Raw genomic sequence first — 22,065 nt, forward strand, 5'->3', positions numbered from 1 at the left:
TGGTTCTTAATAAACACAACAAAACAACTGGTGGTGGTCTTCTCTTTCTCTGCTGGGCCGATGTTCTTCCCGACGTCTTCTGGCTTCATGCGGCCTACTTGGAAATATAAAAAGCACAACTTGTGTTCGTTTTTATTTAGGGCCTCAGGGGCCAACTAAGGGTGGTCCACCTGTTTGGCATAGGTGCCACCTTACCGAGGTCCGCAAGCAAGATTCCCTGGCCACTATGGCCGGTCTTCAACAGAGGTGCCCTGCCCCAGAACCTGGGGTCCATCAAGTGGTACTTGGCCGCAGAACAGCGGTCCATAAAGTGGTACATCAACGCAATGCATGCTGGTTCTGGGAATCTCGTGCGCACAATGGCCACCTCACGCACGCTCCCCTCGGCACCCAATGGCGCACAGGTCCTCAAGTGGGAGACAAAAGGGGGGAAGACAATTGAGCGAGGGGTAAGGTCACAAGGGTACACGGCAATAAGGCAATGCAAGGCGAAATGCGTACAGAGGGCGAAGTGAGAAAGCTCGTCCCTACCGTACATCACCCCCCTGTCACCTACACTACCCTTGCCCTTACCCCATATGTACAAAATCTACACATTACCAATTCGTCACTACTGTCACGTCTTCCCCATATTTCCCCTACACCAAATTCGTCTCCACAATCCCTCGACTTCAAAATTTGCCATCACCAATTCATCATCAATTCTCATAAGGAGTGAGAGATGGAATTACGCACAATGTCACACCCACGTCATGATGCGTCTCACAATCCAAACATTTGCATCATAAAAAATAATCAAAACATGGCATGGTGTGGAGTACCTGTCACCTCAGGTGAGTGGCTGCAGATGGTGTGAGGAGACTTCAATCCTAACTATCCTCTAAATGACTTTAACACACTTTACACTACCCGGGGTCTCTCCCTGCCAATCCATTGGCCAACTTACACTATGGGTTCTAAAAACCAATTCCCATTGACCAAACTGTGGTGCTTCTCAATTTGGGGTCTCACTCCCCCGATTCATCTCCCGGTGCCCTCGCACAATTTCTGGGCTGCGACGTGTAGCTCTCCCAGCAGGTCTACCCACCTGCACACCTCCACCACTGCAGTTGCCACCCGAGCTTACCTAGCTCCTCACCCTAACCTAACTAACTGGGGACAGCCCCTCCTGGCTCTGTCACCCCACTCGGTGCCCTCTGGCACTGGGCTACCCGGGTCCGTCCTCCGGATCCTCGGGCCCCATCCACCACAACTACTACCGGCTCCCAGAGCCCACCTGCGGCCTCACCTGGCCGACATCCTCACAGTGGTGGAGCGCCCAACCAACTACACACACTAGCAGGCTACACGCCCAGTGTTACATATTTATGTGAATGTATGTGAATTACCATTCAGGTCTTTGCTTATCCATGTGTAGTAGATTAAGGGTTGTTGTGGTTGGAGGGTCAGGAGCCCTTCTGAAAAAGTGGCCGGAAACGGAAGTGACCGGAAACGGAAGAGGAAAAGACACGAGGAAGAAAAGCGACGAGTATTCTTCTTCCTCGCCCCGCTCCGACGAAAGGTGGGATTGATATTGAGCCGTGTGGAAAAGCGGCGTTCCCGAGCCCGTCTGGCGAGAGGAGTTACCGGGACGGATACCTGCCCGGTGGACGTCAAACTGTCGTGTGGCCGTGCACCGGCCCAGCGTCTGGCGCCGTTCGCGACACCATCTAAAAAGACGCGTACGGGTCGCACGTTGGGGCCTAACACGCGTTGCAAGCGGCGTGGGGCTTTCGGCTTGCTTTACCGTACCCGCTTCGCGTGGCCACGAGGGGCTGCAGCCGGGTGCCTGGTACGATACCTGCCCGGTGGAAACACGTCCACCCGGGGTTCGTTCAACCGCCCGAGTGCGGCGACGCCGACCATCATCTTGGTCAGGAGGGGCCCAGAGACATTGTGCGGGACCGAGACCAAAAGGGGGTCGTGAGTACCAACGGGGACACACATATAAGATGGCCATCTTAATCATATAGGGAATTGATTGTGGATTGGGAATTGTTGCTGGTTGTTTGTTGTTGATTGCTCGGGGAATATATCCGTGATTGTATCCTTGACATTGTATGATATCCTTACCCTGGAAATATATCATTGAACATCAGTTTCTCTTGGGTGGAATTCATAGGGATTGCGTTGCGAAAGCACATATATAATACTACTTTCTGGCGAAGGTCCTCTCAAGGTCCGGGGGTCACCGAGACCAGGTAGTCACCGAGGGGACCACGTAACAGAATTGGGGGCTCGTCCGGGATTACGATTTGCGGATTCGCAATTGGGTCTACGTCCGGGATCTAAAATTGTATAAAATAATAAAATAATATTTTTATTAATTAAAATTTATTAATTAAGTATTAATTGGTAAATTTTTGGGGAAAGTGGGGTAAAGTCTTGGGTGAAGGTTAACAGGTGTTAACGATAGGCACCATGGCGTTTGTGGCACAGAACTTTGCGGTAACCCCGAGTGAGGCACAGTTCCGAGCGTTACTAAAGTCGGACCTCTTGAAATTGGCCAAACATTTTAACTTGGAGGTCCGAACTAATTTGAGGAAGGCAGAGTTGCAGGCCACGGTGATACAATCTATGGTGGGATTAGGAACATGGGACGAGTTAGCCTGGGAGTGGCTACCCGAAGAACCAGAAGATGTTGAGCTCCGGAAACTGGAGTTGCAATTACGGAGCCAGGAACGGATTAAAGAAGAAGAAAGGAAAGCAGAAAAGGAAAGAGCAGAAGAAGAAAGGAAAGCAGAAAAGGAAAGAGCAGAAGAAGAAAGGAAAGCAGAAAAGGAAAGAGCAGAAGAAGAAAGGAAAGCAGAAAAGGAAAGAGCAGAAGAAGAAAGGAAAGCAGAAAAGGAAAGAGCAGAAGAAGAAAGGAAAGCAGAAAAGGAAAGAGCAGAAGAAGAAAGGAAAGCAGAAAAGGAAAGAAAAGAAGAGGAAAGGAAAGCAGAAAAGGAAAGAGCAGAAGAAGAAAGGAAAGCAGAAGAGAGGAGAGAAGAGAAACAAGCAGAGGAGAGGAGAGCTGCAAGGGAACTCGAAGCAGAGGAGAGAAAAGCAGAAAGGGAATTAAAGGAACGTGACATGGAGCTTCGGCAGGAAATTAAATTCAAGGAGCTGGAGTTAATGAGAGAACGGGGAGAGGCACCACCCTTGCTGACGGGGTCGACACCTAACCAGAAAACCTGGGATGTGGGCAGACATGTGAGGCTGGTTCCACCGTTCAGTGAAAAGGAAGTCGCGAAATTTTTTCCACACTTTGAGAAAGTGGCTCGACAATTAAACTGGCCGGAGGAGGCCTGGACCATACTAGTGCAAAGTGTGCTGGTGGGAAAAGCTCAAGAGATTTATTCGGCGCTACCAATGGACCAATGTGCAGATTATGAGGTACTGAAGAAGCACATCCTCAAAGCCTATGAGTTGGTTCCGTAAGCTTACAGGCAAAAATTCAGGAATGCCAGGAAGAGGGAGAGTGAGACCCATGTGGAGTTTGCCAGAGTGAAAGAAAACATGTTTGATCGGTGGTGTGAGTCAAAAGGAGTCGGGAAAGACTTCGAAACATTGCGTGACTTGATCCTGGTGGAGGAATTTCAGCAGTGTGTCCACGAGGACATCAAAGTGTACCTGCAGGAAAAGAAAGTACCAAAGTTGTGGGACGCAGCCACCATGGCAGATGATTATGCTTTAACCCACCGAATAGGGGTCCACGAACCTAACTCCTCGCCTAGATCTCCGCAGGGGAGGTGGGGAACAGCAGGTGCGGAGAACGACAATACATGGCGGCGACCTCGAGAGGATTATGGGGACAACGCGGATACCCCACCTGGTCGAAATCAGAGGGATGCGGGCCCAAGACAAACTTACATTTCGGGGGGCCCAAGGCAGACCACGAGTTTTTCCTCCGGGCCTACTTGCGCTTTTTGCAAGAAACCTGGACACTTGATGTCCAGTTGTTACCGCATGAAAAGGGAAGACCCAGAGCGGAGTCCGACTATTACGACTCCAAATGCAATGGCCATTGTGAGAAATCGCCATCAAAAGGATTACCAGCCATTTATTTCAGAGGGGTTTGTGTCACTGGATGGAGCCTCGACTAACCGGAGACCGGTTAGGATATTGAGAGACACAGGAGCACATCAATCTTTAATGCTTGAAGGCATTTTGCCATGGTCCGAGGAGACGGCAACAGGGGATAGTGTTCGTTTACAGGGGATCGGGGGCGGTGTTAGTGCTCCACTTCATGTCATCCATTTGGAGTCCGATTTGGTGTCAGGACCGGTCACCGTCGGTTTACAAGCCACGCTTCCTGTAGAGGGTGTATCTGTGGTTATCGGGAATGATTTGGCCGGGGGTCAAGTTTATGGTAACCTGAGGGTTGGTAAAGAGCCCAGCAGGGAAAATAACACCACACCAGCTCGGGATGGCGACAAAAGTACCAAGTTATTTGTAGGGGGACTGAACTTCAAAACAGAGGAAGAAGTTCTGACCTCTGTCTTCAACAGATATGGGCCGCTGGTGGAAGTGCGGTTGGTAAGAGACAGGGAAACGCAACAGTCAAGAGGGTTCGGCTTTGTCACGTTTGCAAGCACAAAAGACGCCAGAGAGGCAGAGAAGAATTGGAATGGCAAGGATTTGGAGGGTCGGACCATAACAGTAGGGAAGGCATTTCGTAGGCGTCGAGAGGTCTACAGGAGAGTACAACTGGGCGGTAGTTTTGGTGGTGGCCGCAATCAATATTATTATGGAGGCTCCCTGAGTTACGGCAGCTCCCGAAGGAAGGATTGTCAAAGTAGTGGCCGAGAAGGAGACCGCTATTCATGGGACTACAGGGACAAGCGGTCCCCCCATAATTATTAGAGACGTTGAAGCACTGAATGCGGCGGAGCCGCCGAGCCAAGATTCCTACACGGATTAACCGTGAACGCCGTTCCTGAAGGCGTCCATGTAGTGAACTTTCATGCACGGACTAACCGTGAACTCCACGTTCCTCAAGGCGCCCATGTAGAGAACTTTCCTGCACGGACTAACCGTGAACTCCACGTTCCTAAAGGCATCCATGTAGTGAATACTCGGCTTGGCCTCCCGGAAAAAGTGCTATCGAGTTGCTTAACTTTGGATCTTTGATCAACCCCTTAACCTTCATTCACAAGAAACTGACAGTCAAAGTCAGAGGGTCATGAGATGGAGTTTGGCTTGGCAGGAGTCCACCGGGAAATTGAACATGTAAAGGGCAGGGACAATGTCGTATGTGGTGCTTTGTCCAGAGTGGATTACCTTTGAAAATCTCTGGGGGTTTTGTGAAATTTTGTTGCTTTATTTTTGAGTTGTGATAATTGTTGCCCAGGGGAACTGATGATTTGGGGGTTGAGTTATCTGGTTGGTTTATCCAAGTTGGCCGGCAAAGAAAGTTTTCGCTGGGTTCAAACTTTCTTTCTTGAAGGGGGGGAGTGTTACATATTTATGTGAATGTATGTGAATTACCATTCAGGTCTTTGCTTATCCATGTGTAGTAGATTAAGGGTTGTTGTGGTTGGAGGGTCAGGAGCCCTTCTGAAAAAGTGTCCGGAAACGGAAGTGACCGGAAACGGAAGAGGAAAAGACACGAGGAAGAAAAGCGACGAGTATTCTTCTTCCTCGCCCCGCTCCGACGAAAGGTGGGATTGATATTGAGCCGTGTGGAAAAGCGGCGTTCCCGAGCCCATCTGGCGAGAGGAGTTACCGGGACGGATACCTGCCCGGTGGACGTCAAACTGTCGTGTGGCCGTGCACCGGCCCAGCGTCTGGCGCCGTTCGCGACACCGTCTAAAAAGACGCGTACTGGTCGCACGTTGGGGCCTAACACGCGTTGCGAGCGGCGTGGGGATTTCGGCTTGCTTTACCGTACCCGCTTCGCGTGGCCACGAGGGGCTGCAGCCGGGTGCCTGGTACGATACCTGCCCGGTGGAAACACGTCCACCCGGGGTTCGTTCAACCGCCCGAGTGCGGCGACGCCGACCATCATCTTGGTCAGGAGGGGCCCAGAGACATTGTGCGGGACCGAGACCAAAAGGGGGTCGTGAGTACCAACGGGGACACACATATAAGATGGCCATCTTAATCATATAGGGAATTGATTGTGGATTGGGAATTGTTGCTGGTTGTTTGTTGTTGATTGCTCGGGGAATATATCCGTGATTGTATCCTTGACATTGTATGATATCCTTACCCTGGAAATATATCATTGAACATCAGTTTCTCTTGGGTGGAATTCATAGGGATTGCGTTGCGAAAGCGCATATATAATACTACTTTCTGGCGAAGGTCCTCTCACGGTCCGGGGGTCACCGAGACCAGGTAGTCACCGAGGGGACCACGTAACACCCAGCCATTTCCACAACACTAATGCACCCATCCAAAGACCATTCTTTCACCCGCACCACAGATGCCAATATCCAACCACAATTTACCTGTACCCTCGACCTAACACTTATACTACCCGCCCCGGGTATCCGTGATGGGGGTCCACTCTTCCCCCATTCACACCTTCGCACCATCCACTCCACTCCACAATTTCCACCATACTCACTCCACGACCATCCATTCCAATACTCCATTTATTCCACACTACCATTCTCCATACCTGCTGTTGCACACCTGTGCCCTCACACCTGGTGCCACCTGCACCCTCCTTTCTTCCTGGACCATTTGGTCATCACAATACACATCATCATCACTCACTCATACACTGCTCCATTCACCTGTTCAGTTGCACACCTGTGCAATCACACCTGTTCAATCCTCAAACACACGGCATCATCTCATCTAACTACTCCCCTCTGAAACTTGCGCTTCCCAGTCGTCCCTTTAAACTATTGCGCTCCCACGTCATTATCATCCACCCTAAACTACCTGCGTCCCCACTACAGGTATCAGTCACTAACTAAACTTAACGTTACCTAATGTCATCTTCGCTAGATCCCTACACACGATATATCCTAACCCACCCGGGCTAGTTTTCACTGCCATCAACCCCATAAGCTATAGCGCATTTGCCCCACCCTGTGAGGGATGGTGGATTTGCCATCTCACCACATCGGGGAGGTCCTACTATCAATTTGGCACACCAAATTTCAGCCAATTCTAAAATTTTCCATTTACTGCCAACTCTACCCCTCATCTGCCAATCATTACTGCCAATCATCAAATTTTGCCTTTTTCTAATTTCGGGGCCAAAACACTATCCTCATCACCCGTCTACTTATTAGATCCTCTCGGTGCGCCAATTCCCTTCTAAAGCTCGGCTTCGTACAGCCGAGCAATGAATACGGGTAGTTTTGTGCCAGCGGCTGGATACGTCCCGCATTCGGGGCAGGGACGGGGGCTTACCCGGGCCGAGATCCCACGCACCACCTCGGCGTGGAGCCGTCCAATGTCCCGATCTCGACCTGCCGGCACGTCTCAATAGAAAGTGGTCGCCATGACGACCCTTCCTATCGGGCTGCCCGCTCCGCCTAGTGGAGCCCGGACGCGGCCGTTCCAAGCGAGGCCCAGCGTGGATCGCGTACGGCGGTCCTTTCGAACCCGCCGCGGCTCGGATCCCCGCTGGTTCTCGCGGCACGCGAAGCCCGGCACGCACCGAGGGCCCGATTCGGCTATAAGTCGTTCTAACCTCTAACCCGGTTACCGTCGATGCTTCACCTGCATGCTTACATGCATACGCTACCCCTTTCTTGCTCATACCTCCAGCTGTTCCCATGCTCCTCGTACCTTTCCTTACACACCTCGGTACACTCATTCCGCTCACCGACTTGGTCACACACCTGACCACCGAACACCTTGGCACACATTCGTCGCTCGCACACCTCACCAACACACCTCTTCGCGCCCCTTCCTCGGTCACCTCCTCTGTGACCATCACAGGTGTGTTCTTACTCGCACACCCAACCACGTGCCTCACGACCAACTCAAGTGTGCATTCCCACACACGCTCTACCATTCCAGGTGTGCATCCTTCCATTCCAGGTGTACATCCTCGCTCACCTGTCACAACCAACTCACGCTCCGTGTCACTCTCACTACTCTCACCTCCATTCTTGACAGCGCACTCACCCTTACTCTCGACAGCACACTCTTTCCTCATGCACCTGTCCGTTACACACCTTTCTCGCGCATCCTCTCGTGCACACTCTTTCGTTACATCCTCTGTAACACTTACCACACCGCGCTTCCATGTGCTCCCTCGCACACGCGCTACGACCGACTCACTCTTGACAGCACACTCACTGGTCGGCGCGCACTTTTTCCTCACACACCCCATGGTCGGACATTCTCGCACACCTCGTTTTTCACACACCAGACCTGTCGCACACTTCACCAACGGCCTCTCACGAACACCCGGATCCATAGCAATCCCCAAGCCGACTGAAGCTTTCCTCACATCATATACATTGCCGAATATTTCGCCACTCACCTTGGCACCTCGTCTCCGCACCTCTTTTGCCACCTGCAAACTCTTTATTTGGTTAGTGAGCATCACATTATGAGTTGGGCACCGACCTTGCACATATTCCATCACCTCCTCCTGGATTTCTCTTTTAGTTTCTGTCCGTCTCTTCTTAATTTCACTCACCTCTTCTTCCACTTCCTCTAATTTTTGCTTCACCTCTTTTATTCCCCGGTGCGTCTCCTCAAGTTCGTCCTCTAAGGCTACCGTGACCGTCTCTATGTGCATCCTCACCTCTCGGTCCTTCGACTCCATTATCTCTGTCACCTCGTCCACCCTCATTGTCAGTTCCTCACGTACCATCTGACATTGCCTCTGTGTCGCTATTAATTCGTTTTTAATTTCTTTTTGTGTCGCCTTTAACCCTCCTAGTACCGCAGTGTTCTTTTGAACCTGCTCCACTAGTTCCCTTTGTCCGACTGTCAGCTGTTCTACTCCCTTCGTCAGACCCTCTATTCCCCCCTGTAACCTAGCCGTATTATTTCTCACCTCTTTCTCCATACGCTTCTCACCTCGCTTTACCTCCTCGCGTAGCCCCGAAACCTCCTCACTCACACCTCGTCGTATCTCCTCTTTCATCTCCTCCATCTCCTTTGTAGATGCCACCCTCATCTGTCCCAATTCATCCCTCTGAGCATCCAATTTGGTTTCTACCCCGATTTTTACCTCCTCTATCTGCTCTCCCATTTGTTTAATTTCTCGGGCGGATTGCTCCCCTATCTCCCGCAATTTGCCTTCCATCCTATTTTCTAACCCCATTAACCCATTTTTTACCCCCTCTAACTGATTCTCCTGGGCAGCCATTATATTTTCCACCCCCGTTAACCCATTCTTTACCTCTTTTATCCCGTTGTCTAACCCCTCAAAATTATTGTCTAACTTCCCAAATTTCTTGTCTAACTCCTCACCGGTACCCCTCGCTTCGTCCCTCATTACCCCCATCATTCTGCTTTCCATTTTCTCACTATCAGCCCTCCTTCTGTCTTCCATTGCCCCCATTTGCCCCATAATGGCCCCCATTATTCTGCTTTCCATTTCCCCACTATCGTTTTTTTTCTGCATTTCCACCATGAATTGGGTCATGAAGGCTTGCATTTGGGCCGCGCTCATTGGTTCTGCGGCCGTGGCCCCCTCAACCACATGCGCGAGAGCGCCATTTTGTGCGTCTGAAACCTCCGCAACCACATTGCCATTTTTCTCCTCCTCCCTTTCTTCCCCGAAGTCCTGGGTTACCCCTAACCCGTCTATCTCCCCCACCGACATCCGATCGCCTTGATTGTCCATGGCGCGATCTCAAAATTCGGGTTTTATAAAACAACAAAATTTCGGCAGCTCGTAATTTTTACCAAATTTTTTTCTAGACGTTTTAAAAATTTGGTTCGGGCCTCGAATCCCACTCCCAGACACCAATTGTTACTGATCGCGGTTTTGATGTTATCATGGGCCGAGCGGATGGTCCAACCGCGACCGTTACAGGATCCCCAATTGACCCGATTCCACCCGACGTTGACCAGATCGCACCACAGATATTCAATCGGGAAACCTCTAAAGCGACCGAAAGAGAATGAAAAGAGAAGAAGACAGAGTACGGAGGAAGAACAGATTTATTATACACACACAAGCAAAAAGAAAGAGCGACCAAAATTATTTACAAGCAATGGATGGAAAAAGCAGTCACACAGTGCATCGTTAGCTTATTCTATTCAATTTACTTAAACCCAAGACAATGAGTAGGACAGACGACGTTCACACTTACACGGGGGATATTGCAGGCAGGTAGGGCTTGAGGTGGATTGCTGGAGAGGGAGGCAGGGTCGGAGGCAGCAGCTCTCAATTCCTCGCGTTTTTGGCGGGAAAACCCTCCGTCGCGTATCCGCTGCCGATGCTGTAGACGTCACGCGCTGGCTCGGGCACACCTGCTCCTCTCCTTCTGGTGGAGCCGTCTCCCTCCTTTCAGCGCGTCTCTCCAAAGCTGGTTTCCTTTCCGAGTACCTCTCCTCTTTGGCTTGGAGCGTTTCGCATCTCAACGCTCACAGCTCAGCTCACAGCTCCTCTCGTATGTCGCCTCTTCGCTCATCTGCTGAAGCAGTCCCTTTCAGTCGCTTTTATCACTCCGGGGCGGAATCAAGCTGTCGGCTGCGAGGGCACGCCTACCGGGTCGCTAACCGCGGTGCTGGTTGGCCAAGTGGGGTTGGCTCACTCCTCCCCTCTATGACGAGGTGGAGACACGCCTTTCTTCTCCGAGATTAGCACATGGGCAATGGCGGCTTGCGGGATTGAACACCACTCGCACCGCTTTTGAAAGGAACTTTGGAGAGCGGAGATGATTGGGGAAATTGAAAGGGCCTACGCTTATTTCGTTTGATACAATGCAGAGTCAATCTAGTGGGAAACACATATTTAGCCTACATAGAATAAGGAAATACACTATTTAAAAAGATATATCGTGGCCTGCGTGTAAGTTTCATGGAATTAACTAGGAGGACGGCTGTGACCATTATTTACATTACGAGGGTGTTACACATAACAAAACCATACTTTTCACATTCGTTACACTTCCTCCAAAATTGTTACACTTCTCAAAAACCGTTACACTTCTCAAATTCGTTACACTTCTCAAAACCGTTACAGTATTGTTTTGAATGTGACAAGGATTGGGATGAAGGAATACCCTTATTGTTGTTTGCTACGAGGGAATCTGTTCAGGAGTCATTGGGATTCAGTCCTTTTGAACTTGTGTTTGGACACGCAGTTTGAGGACCGTTGAAATTTGTGAAAGAACAGTGGCTACAGGAGGAGTCACAGTCAACAGTGGTAGAGTCTGTGTCAACGGTTAGGCACAGATTGGCAAAGGCTTGTGAAGTTGCGAGAAGAAACTTGAAAGTGACACAGGATAAAATGAAAGTGAGACATGACAATAAATCTCAGATAAGGAATTTCAGTCCTGAGGAACGAGTGTTAGTGTTGCTTCCTGTTCCAGGTCAGCCACTACAGGCTAGATATTTTGGTCCCTCGGCAATCGAAAGGAGGGTTAATGAAACAGATTACGTGGTGACAACTCCCGACCGACGGAAGAAGCGGCAGCTGTGTCATGTCAACCGACTCAAGAAATATTATGAGAGGAAGCCTGTGGAAGAAATGGTTCCTGTCTCACCTGTAGCCGGGGTGCAAGAGAATACAGAGGTTTACGCCGGTGTTAAATTTGATAACTTTGATGTCCAGGCTTGTCCCAGATTGACGAACACAGAAGTGTTGAGTCATTTAGATGAGAAATTAGGTCATTTGACGAGGGAACAACAACGACAACTATCCAGCCTAATTTTTGAATTTGCACATTTGTTCACAGATGTACCTGGTCGTACTGACCTGGTATATCATGATATTGAGGTGGGGGAAGCCACTCCTGTGAAGCAACACCCCTATCGGATGAACCCTGTGAAGATGGAGTATCTTCGGAAGGAGGTTCAGTATATGTTGGAGAATGACATCATCGAACCAAGCAGCAGTGAATGGAGCTCACCATGTGTGTTGGTTCCAAAACCCGATGGCAGGTTTCACTGTTGTATGGATTTAAAATGGGTTAATGCAGTGACCAAGACCAACTCATATCCCATCCCGAGGATTGATTGATGTATTGATAGAATAGAGCCCGGCTAAATTTGTAACTAAATTTGACTTGCTGAAAGGGTATTGGCAGATTCCTCTTACTGATAGAGCCAAGTAAATCTCGGCTTTAGTCACACCAAATGGGTTGTATCAGTACAAGGTTCTTCCCTTTGGATTGAAAAACGGGCCTGCTACATTTCAACGGCTGATTAATAAGCTTATTGCAGACCTTGAGGGGGGAGGCTTATCTGGATGATATCATCATCCACACTATGACCATGGAAGATCATATTAAACAAATTCAGGCATTTTTCAAGAAACTGACCGAGGCAGGGTTGACCATCAACTTATCTAAGAGCGAGTTTGTAAAAGCACAGGTGGTGTTCCGAGGCCATGTAGTAGGTCAGGGTCAGGTGCAACCGGTGACAGCCAAGATAGAAGTCATTGATCGCTTCCAAGTTCCAAAAGGGAAGAAGGAGCTTATGAGATTCTTGGGTATGGCTGGTTGGTACCGGCGGTTCTGCAGGAATTTTTCTGATGTGGAAGCCCCTTTAACGAATTTGCTGAGGAAAGAGACCAAGTTTGTTTGGGATGACAAATGTCAGGTGGCCTTTGCCCACGTCAAAGCAATATTAATGAGCTCTCCTGTCCTAGCAGCCCCAGATTTTCAAGCACCTTTCAAGTTGGCCATTGATGCAAGTGATGTGGGGGCTGGGGCAGTTCTATTACAGGAAGATGAGGATGGAGTGGATCACCCGGTGTGCTACTACTCCAAAAAGTTCAACAAACATCAGGCAAATTATGCCACTGTGGAAAAAGATACCCTTGCTCTCCTGCTAGCGCTTCAGCATTATGAGGTGTATCTGGGAACTACTACCTTTCCTATAAAAGTCTTCACTGATCACAACACCTTAACCTTCATTCAAAAAATGAAAAATACAAATCAGAGGTTGATGAGATGGAGTTTGGCTTTGCAGGAGTTCAACTTGGAAATTGAGCATGTAAAGGGCAGGGACAATGTCGTTGCTGATGCTTTATCCAGAGTGAACTAACTTTGGAAATTTCTGTAGGTTGTTTGGAAGTTGTGTTGCTTTATTTTGGGGAATATTAATTATTGTTGCTCACGTGAATTGATCATTTGGGTGTGAGTTTTCCTTTCGTTTGTTAAAAGAGTTTTTGCATGCAAAGAAAGTTTTCACTATGTTCAAACTTTCTTTCTTGATGGGGGGGAAGTGTTATGAATTTGTCAGTTCCGTTGTTGTGGTTTTCATCCACTGTAAACATTTTTGTTTCCATGTACTATTATTGTTATCGTTTAAATGAAATAGATATACCTGTTTTCAAAAGGTGAAAAAGTTAATGTTTGAAATAAACCGGAACCGGACGACGACGAAGAGAAAGAAGAGGAAAAGAAGGCGGAGCGAGTGAAGTGGGACAAGAATCCTAGCTGTTTCGAGGTCTTGAGCGAACGTTGGCAAACGGGCACCTTCGAGTGAACTTTGGGTTTCCCGGGAAAGGGATTCCTGCGACAGAGTTGTTATCGCCGAGACAGATTAACCTGCGTGTCAGGTTTTGCGGTTGATTCCGAAAAGAATCGTTGCTTGAGGGCAGTTACGTCTCGAGAACTGGTCGGTTGGCCATTTTACCTCGTGCAGGATTTTCGGATCGCTCCTGGCCTTTAATCTCGCTCCAACCATTTTCACCGCCTCCAGAAGTTAAGCTGGTATGTGTGTAACGTGAAGTTTGAATGGAACTTTGCGGTTCGCCGTAAACGGAGCCGTTGAACGTCCATATCCAAAGGCGTGATTTCCCAAACGCCTTGATGGCACCTTTACGCATCTTTGTCAGCAACTGTCACTGTCAACCGAACGGGATTCTGGTCTCGATTCGACATTGTTCTGTCGATCACTGGAGTTGATTAACTTTGGCTTGAAGACGGGGACAGAGACATTGGGGATGTTCTTTGCGCTCACTTGGAGCACAGTGAGTTTTATTGTACGAAACTGATGGTACCATCATAGGAAGGATATATTTGTTGTATAATTGATAACTATTATTTTTTGGACTGTTATTCCTGTGTGATCTTAATACAATATTTGTTGTTTGTAACAATTGGTGTGGTTTCACCATTGATCTAAGACATACAGAATAACACATCTTTCTGCCGTGACTCCTCTCGGGGCTCGGAGGTACACCGTGACCGGGGTTTGGGGAGGAGCACGTAACACAGGACACAACTCGAGAAGCGCCAAAATCACCGGAACTCCCCCAAACGGGACTCGCACAACCGAAACTCCACCCACTGAGGGTGATGAATATATAATGGCGATGAGGTTTGATCCCTCAAAATAGAACTACACACATTAATTTGATGAAACCTGATCACAACCTTCATCATCCGTGATCTACCAATGTTTGGTCACAGCATTAATAAAAATGGGGGTCTTGATGGGTCTCCGGGTAGGGAGGGGTTCCCCCCTCACTCCCCAAACCGTTTTTTGTTTGTTTGTTTAAAGTCTTATGATCATGTCAATATGATTCTACATGCTGCCCTGACTTCTAGCAACTATTGAAATTGACTTAAAATACCTTTACTCAGTGCAGGGTGCAGTTTATTCTACCAGGTGAGCACCCAGGTGTATTGCCACTATTTTTATTAGCACGAGCAGGTTACCTGTCTCCAACGGTTTCGTGGATGTCTCACCTGAAATGAGCCATTTAGAGTGTGTTGGTCGACACGGGAATTTAACGTAAAGTGATGACGTGGATCGTGACACGTGCATCAGTTCCCTGAGGTAGACCTCTTAGTGTTCTCAATCCATCAGATCACACACCGCTTCTGGGAACAGCTCGAGTTTATTCGGAGCTCACACAAAACACAAAGGATCCATTGTAATCAGAGTGTGAAGAGGAAGAACATGTGAGAGACCAAGGCACAACTGAGCACACGTAGAACAGCATCAGATGACGTCACGTCCTGGACAGTAAAACAACAAAAACCAATACTGGTGTGGCCATTTTCCTTCCTTGAAAAAAATAAAAGCTTCTCTTTGCTAACTAACATTTTTCGCTGACGAGTACACGTCAACATGCACATACGATATATCAAGACGTAGAAGAAATGCAAAATATTGGGAATAAACACCAACAAAATTAAGTGAAAGTATTAAACACTGCATTGCTGGGACATGACAAAAAAAATGAAAACCAGAACAGTATTTGTACATGTGTCTGATGGGAGTAAACTGACAATGCCAGGCTAAACGGAAAGACGACATCACGAGATAGATTCTTCTCAGACGCATGGGGATTATTCTGGCCCATTGGTTGACACATGTGCAACTGCTCATCCATGAAGAACGTAGTCATCCAAGTGTTTGGAGAATGAACGCAGATGTCCTGATCTCCTGATAGGAGGTGACCTGGTTGCCGTGCTTTCATCACCATGGCGTTGGACCTGGGAATCACAGGGGTGATCAAACATAGAGGGCAGAACAGCTGGAGGGGGACGTGGCGGAAGAACACGTTCAGCTGGAGTTGAGAGAATGGGAGGTCCATGAGTTGGATCGGGGAGAGCGATAGGTAGCCCCTCCGAGTTGCCTTCATCACAGAAAGAATCATCACAGGAACATTTGTGAGGATGTGTGATGGCAGATGTGGTCCATGTGGGTACCTTGTAACACTCAGATTTTCGTACATGGTACATTGAGCGTCGGATTTGAGAGCCAGCAAGCTTGCGGATATCACACCAGTTCCAATCCACAGATACAACTAGGTAACGATCCCATGCGCGAGACTTGGATCCATCTGAGTGCAAGTACACCAGGTCTCCAGCATGAACTGTCAGAGTGGCAGAACCGTTTGCTGATGGGAACTAAGACTTCTCCACATAAGTATGGTTCTTGGAACGTTGGGAAGGCTGCTCTCGGATAAGGTTCTGATCCAAGATCAGAATCTGATGCTTGGTGAACTGGTCACATCGAGTCAACATTTCCCGTGCAGACAAATCGCGAGATATGATATGCGAGTTTAATGAGGCAGTAGCCATGGAAACAGTTTAGGTCATCCATGTGCAGTAGATGCTTCACCTTTGAATGTTATTTGGTCATTTTTCTTTTGGACGTTAGATTGTATCCGTGTCCTTGTTCATTGATAAGTTTACCTTGTTCATCAGTGGGTCCAGAGCCAGACAAAACAGGAGGGGGGAAAGGCTGTCTGTCACCTTGTAAGATACCACGTCATATCTTCACCCCTGGGATCCCAATTTTTCCTTCCAAGTGAGGTATTATCAGTGTTTTATTCCACGGCGTCATTGCTTTCTCTATCAGGGTGACTATTTGGGGGTTAACTTTGTATACTTGCATGTATTTTTTAATCCATGAATGTGGGACACTATCAAAGGGTTTTTGTAATCTATTCAGGTTGTGGATAAGTTGGTTTGTCGAAGCTTGCAGTTTTCGAGTCTGGTCTTGTTAAATAATCTATCTGTCGTTCCACAAATGGTCTGCCGTTCCATAGCATTCTCTCTTACATCCTTTCTGTTCTGGCTCTAAAGATCCTTGCTGAGTGAGGTGTTCGTACCTTGCTGAGTGAGGTGTTCGTAAATTTCATCGGTAATTAATCCCGTTAAAAGTTTGTCTGCTGTTGTTAAGCATGTTATTGGTCTTTACTTGTGGGGTAGATGGGCTTCATTACATTTTGGGATGAGAACACTGTTGCCTTCTGTGAACCATTGATCCGTTAGCTGTTCCCCTTTGATGAGTTTGTTAAATACTTGAGTGTAGCGAGGGTGGAGAGCATACAGTTGTTTATACCAAAAGTTTGTTATCCCATGTGGCCCAGGGATTTTGAAGTTTGCCATCTTTGCAAATTGTTGTCTAATCATTTCTGCATCAATTATTACTTGGGGCATTTCCTCGAGATGTGGTTTCTTCTCTTCCAGGTTTCGGATCCATTGTGCTTCCTTGCAGTGTTCTCTCTCGTCTTCATATATCCCTTTCCAGAAGTTTTCAAGATCCTCTTTTTTAGGGGACTTGCTACATTTTGTTTCTGTTTCCCTAGTTCTCTGTGGAACTTTTTCCGGTTGTTTTCAAACTGTTCATTTTGCTTTCCTCTGTTGTTGGCCTCATCATAGTTTCCCCTACCCCCCCCCCCCCCCCCCTGCTATCTGTTGTACTTGGAGCTTATTATGGGCAGCTAATGGTTCTGACACATTGTTTTCGATGTTGTGTTTATTTGTTTATTTGTCTGATTTGTTTATTGAGCTTTGGACTTCTGTTTCTATTGAATTCTTCTATTTGTCCCGTTTCATTCCTCAGTCGGTCTCTCTGCTTCTCCAGTTTTTGTTTCCATGGTGGTGTTTTGTTTCTGTTCAGATTATCACATCTATCTTTTTTGCGTTGTTTGCCAGTTATTTTCTCTTGCACATACAGTGCTGCTGAATTGGCTGATTTGGGGAGATTACGTGACTACTTGGTTTATTCTCCCCATGTGTATCTTCAATTGCTTGTTGTTTTTTATTCGGTGGAGTTGCCGTGTTTGCCTGGGTGATAGTCCGATTTCCTCTATTTTATTAGCCAACTCTTCTTCAAGCCTGTGCTGTTTGTTGTCAACCTCCTTTTCCTCTTCTTCATTCTGATGTTGTCCATTATTGTCCTCCTCATTGTGACCTATCTTTGATGCTCTTATTTGTTCCCCTCGCCGGAGGAGAGGGTATTGCATTTGAGTCCGTTTGTCTGTCTATTTGTTTGTTTATCCGCACAGAATAAATATTATTTCCTCTGCAACAGCTGGTCCGATTGACAGGAAATTTTCACGATAGGTGTACCTCCTCTTGGAGAAGTTTGAAAATGTTAATTATGACGTCATAGGTCACGAGGTGTGGGCGCCATCTTGGAAAAACCGAAAAACTTTGCACCTCGATATCTTCGACAGTGCTGCATTATAAAAAATTGACACATGGCTCATTGTAAGGAGCTCTCCATGGGAAATAACATATGTTAATGGTGATGTCATAGTTTCCTCAATTATGATGTCATAATTCGACAAGTACAAGACTTCATCCGATCAAGATTAAATTTCTTGAGTGTCATCAAGGAATAAATTTGTGGAGAAAAAATAATAATGACATTGTCATTACCTCCACCACCAAAGGTGGATGGAGGTTATGTTTTCACCCCTGTCTGTCTGATTGTCTGTCCGTTTGTGAACAAAATATCTCAAAAAGTTGTGGACAGATTTGGACAAAATTTGGCAGAGATGTAGCGTATGTGATACCGACGAAATGATTAGATTTTGCTGAAGATCCGGATTCGGCTCCTAGAATATTTGAAGTGATTCTTCACCATTGGGAGATAGGGCCAAAAACGATCCATCGTGGTATATCTCAAAAAGTTATGGATGGATTTGGACGAAACTTGTTGGACAGGTTGTGTGTGTGACAAGGAAGAATCCATTCAATTTTGGTGAAGATCCAGATCCAGATAGTAGAATTGTTTAAGTGATTCTTAACCATTGAGTGATATGGCCAACCAGGTGGAGGTATGTATGCTCTCCACTAAGTGCCGTTCTACTTGGTCATGTAGTTTGGCCGCTGTATTTGTTTCAACACAAACGCCTTAAAAACCACTAAAACACGTCCTGGCAAGAGTCTGCAATCTCTGATTGCTCTTTCTTGTTTTGTTTGCAAAGGCGCTATTTGAGCTGAGGAAGTAACCTAGAGTTATTCTTCCTCTAGGTGTTGCTGCAACATTTGCTATTGTCAATCTTTGATCCTATTGTGGAGATTCCAATTTTGTTTCCTGATTCAATTCGCCAATCTGTTGCCCAATCACTGTCTCTGTTATTATAACCAAATTTGAAATTCCATCTGCTTCAGCTCTCCTCTCTCTCTGTTCTATTTCCTGCTCAACACCAGTATTTTTTTTATTTTTTTTAAAGTTCTGACGGTTGCTCCTTTTCTTTGGGAGTTCGCACTCTGGAAATCTCATCCCATATGTCCCCTCATTCCATTTTGGCGTTGTTGGTAGTTTGCCATATATAGGTGACCATTTATTTCTTATTGCCTTGTCAGTTTGTTAATCTCTTATCTTGAGTTCCTCCTCTGTCAATATTTTCTGATGGATGAAATTGTTTTTCTTGAATTTAGTGTCGCCGGATTATAATTAACTTTATCAGGGCACATTTTTCGGAATAGCTGTTCCTGGGGGTTCGCACATTCCTTTCTCACTACTTTTCGTTCTCACGACTTAAGGTAGTAGGTTGTAGGCAGCAACCGCCCTGACTTAGGAGCGTTAAAATGGTGCCCGGAACCATCTTACACTCTCCGGGCCGTGTCAGGATTGCTGGTCTTACTTTCTGTCTCACTCAAACTATAGCAACCGGCCTAGCTTCAATCTCTCTTTCTCAAAATCAAACATCACACACTTTTTTTTCTCTTTTATTTAATGCCTGGCCTCGATGAGGGCTATCTAGTCCGCACCTGGAACCTACAACATTAAAAAAAAAAGAGGTTCCAGGGAACCTGAACTCAACTGGTCTATATCAATATGGTTAGAATATGCATAATTGAACCACAAACTATAGAGTTTATATGTGCTAAAAACGTATGACAAAAATTGATTTTTCAACATGGCCGCCCTGCCATGCCCATTTTTGGGCGTGCAACGCCAAAATGCAATCCCAAACGAGTTTATGTCTTGAAGATGCTGCATAACAAGTTTCATCAATTTTAATTAATATTTGTGACTTTTAGAGCGTAGATGTCAAATTGTTGACAGACGACAGACAGACAGACAGACAGACGACAGACACTGGGTGTCAACAAAAACTCAGCTGGACATGGTCTAGTTGAGTAAAAAATTGCTCACAAATTTTTTTTCTTCTTGTATACAAGATCGAGGCTCATGAAAGAGCGAACATTAATCACACAAAAAGTCAAACCGACACAAACCAACACATAAAACACAAAATAAGGGGAGCGGTAGACAAGATGGAGAGAGAGGAGGAAGGACACAAACACAACATTTGAGAGCAGCGACATCAAGAGAACTGTGAGAGGGAGAGGGCTTGGGGAGAGGTGGGAGAGGTATAAAGCATATGGACACTGCAAGGACTTCCAGGAAAGAAGTTGGAATTTCGAAAAAGTGTATCTGGGGTGAATTAGCGGGGGTAGAAGAGATGAAGGTTTTGGATGGGGGAAGATAAGAGATGGTGGTGAACAGCTGTTTTAAAGACCTGGAGGGGGTTGTGGGATTGAAGGGAGTGGGGGAGTTTGTTCCAGAGGTGGGAGAAAAGGGGAATGAAAGAGTGAAGGTGAGCAGAGAGCCTAGATATTGGCAGTTTAACCATAAGAGGGTTGCTGGCAGATCTTGTGCGACATGCAGGAATATTTGGGGGACAGAGCACAGATCTATTTTAAGATCTATTTTAAGATCAATAAGATCTATTTTCTTCTTTTGTCCAGTTTTTCATCTACATTTAAATTCTCTCTTCTTCGGTCATCCGATTCATGTCTTCAAATGCCCAGGCTTGCTTTGTTTGTTATTTCCTTTATTCTTTCCTGAGTGAAATATTTTTTTCTTAATTTGTGCTACTGCATTGAATTTCCCGATTGGACTCTTTCCACCTTGGCTTCCAGCTTTGTTCGTTTCAACTGGTTCAGGAATCTTTCTCCTTCAGCGTTATTTCCCCATGTTTCATGAAAGTCACCCTGGAGGGCGACTCCCTTCTCCTCTGAGCTCCAGCTCTGTTCATTTAATCTTCTTCAATTTGTTTGGAACCTAATAGTTATTGGTTGTGGAACTGATGACACCTTTTTAGCTTCTCGCTTTGGTGTGGAGTTAATGGCAATGTTTTTGGAATGGCCACTCCCAAGTGTTTGCATTTGCAGCTTCCTGCACTTTCCTGTAACTTTATGGGCTTTCCTTCTCACCTGTGTGAATTTCTCCACCTCTTTTCATTGATGAGGAATTTGCTAAATCTTTTGTGCATAACTTACAGAACATTTACTTGTGAGGCCCCTCTCACCTCTCCAGCGTGTACTTTGCGATGGTGATATAAATTTGATGAGCAAACATACGCATGGCCACAAACAGAATACTTGTACGACTTCTCACCTGTGTGAATTCTATGATGGGTTTTCAATGATGAGGAAGTTATAAAATCCTCATTGCACACAAAACACTTGTGAGGCCTCTCTCTCGTGTGTATTTTTTTTATGTTTATGTAAACTTGATGCACAAGTAAATGCTTTGTCACACACAGGACACTTGTATGGCTTCTCGCCCGTGTGAATACTTTCATGGTTTTTCATTGATGCGTACATTCGAAAATCCTTGCTACACACAGAACACTTGTAAGGCTTCTCATCTGAGTGAGTTCCTTCATGTCTTTTCATTGATGAGGAAGTTCTAAAATCCTTGTTGCAAACAGAGCACCTGTGCGGTCTTCTTCCACTGTGTATTTTTTCATGTACATATAAATTTGAGCATTGACCAAAAACCTTGCCACAAATAAAACACTTGTACGGCTTCTCACCTGTGTGAATTCTTTCATGTACTTTCATTGACGAGTAAACTTGAAAAACCTTGCTGCACACAGAACACTTGTACGGTTTCTCACCTCTGTGAATTCTTTCATGTATTTTCAATGATGAAGATGTTGGAAAATCCTTACTGCAAACAGAGCACTCGTGGAATTCATCACGTTTGTCATTTTCTCCACTTTCTGTTTTTAGGATAAGGGAGGAAGTTCTCCCAGAACTTAAAATCTCCACCTCCTTTTTTGGTTGAGGATCATTGTTCAGGGGATTTTCACCTGTGTGATTTCTTTGATGGAGATTTAAAGATGACGAAAGAGTAAATGATTTGTCGCACACAGAAAACTTGTATAATCTCCCACTTCCTTGGATGTTGTTGAATGTCTCTGCACAACTTTTGCAACTGCGGTTG

This window comes from Myxine glutinosa, chromosome 5, assembly GCF_964187855.1.
Source record: "Myxine glutinosa chromosome 5, kmMyxGlut1.1, whole genome shotgun sequence".
NCBI classification, from domain to species: domain Eukaryota; kingdom Metazoa; phylum Chordata; class Myxini; order Myxiniformes; family Myxinidae; genus Myxine; species Myxine glutinosa.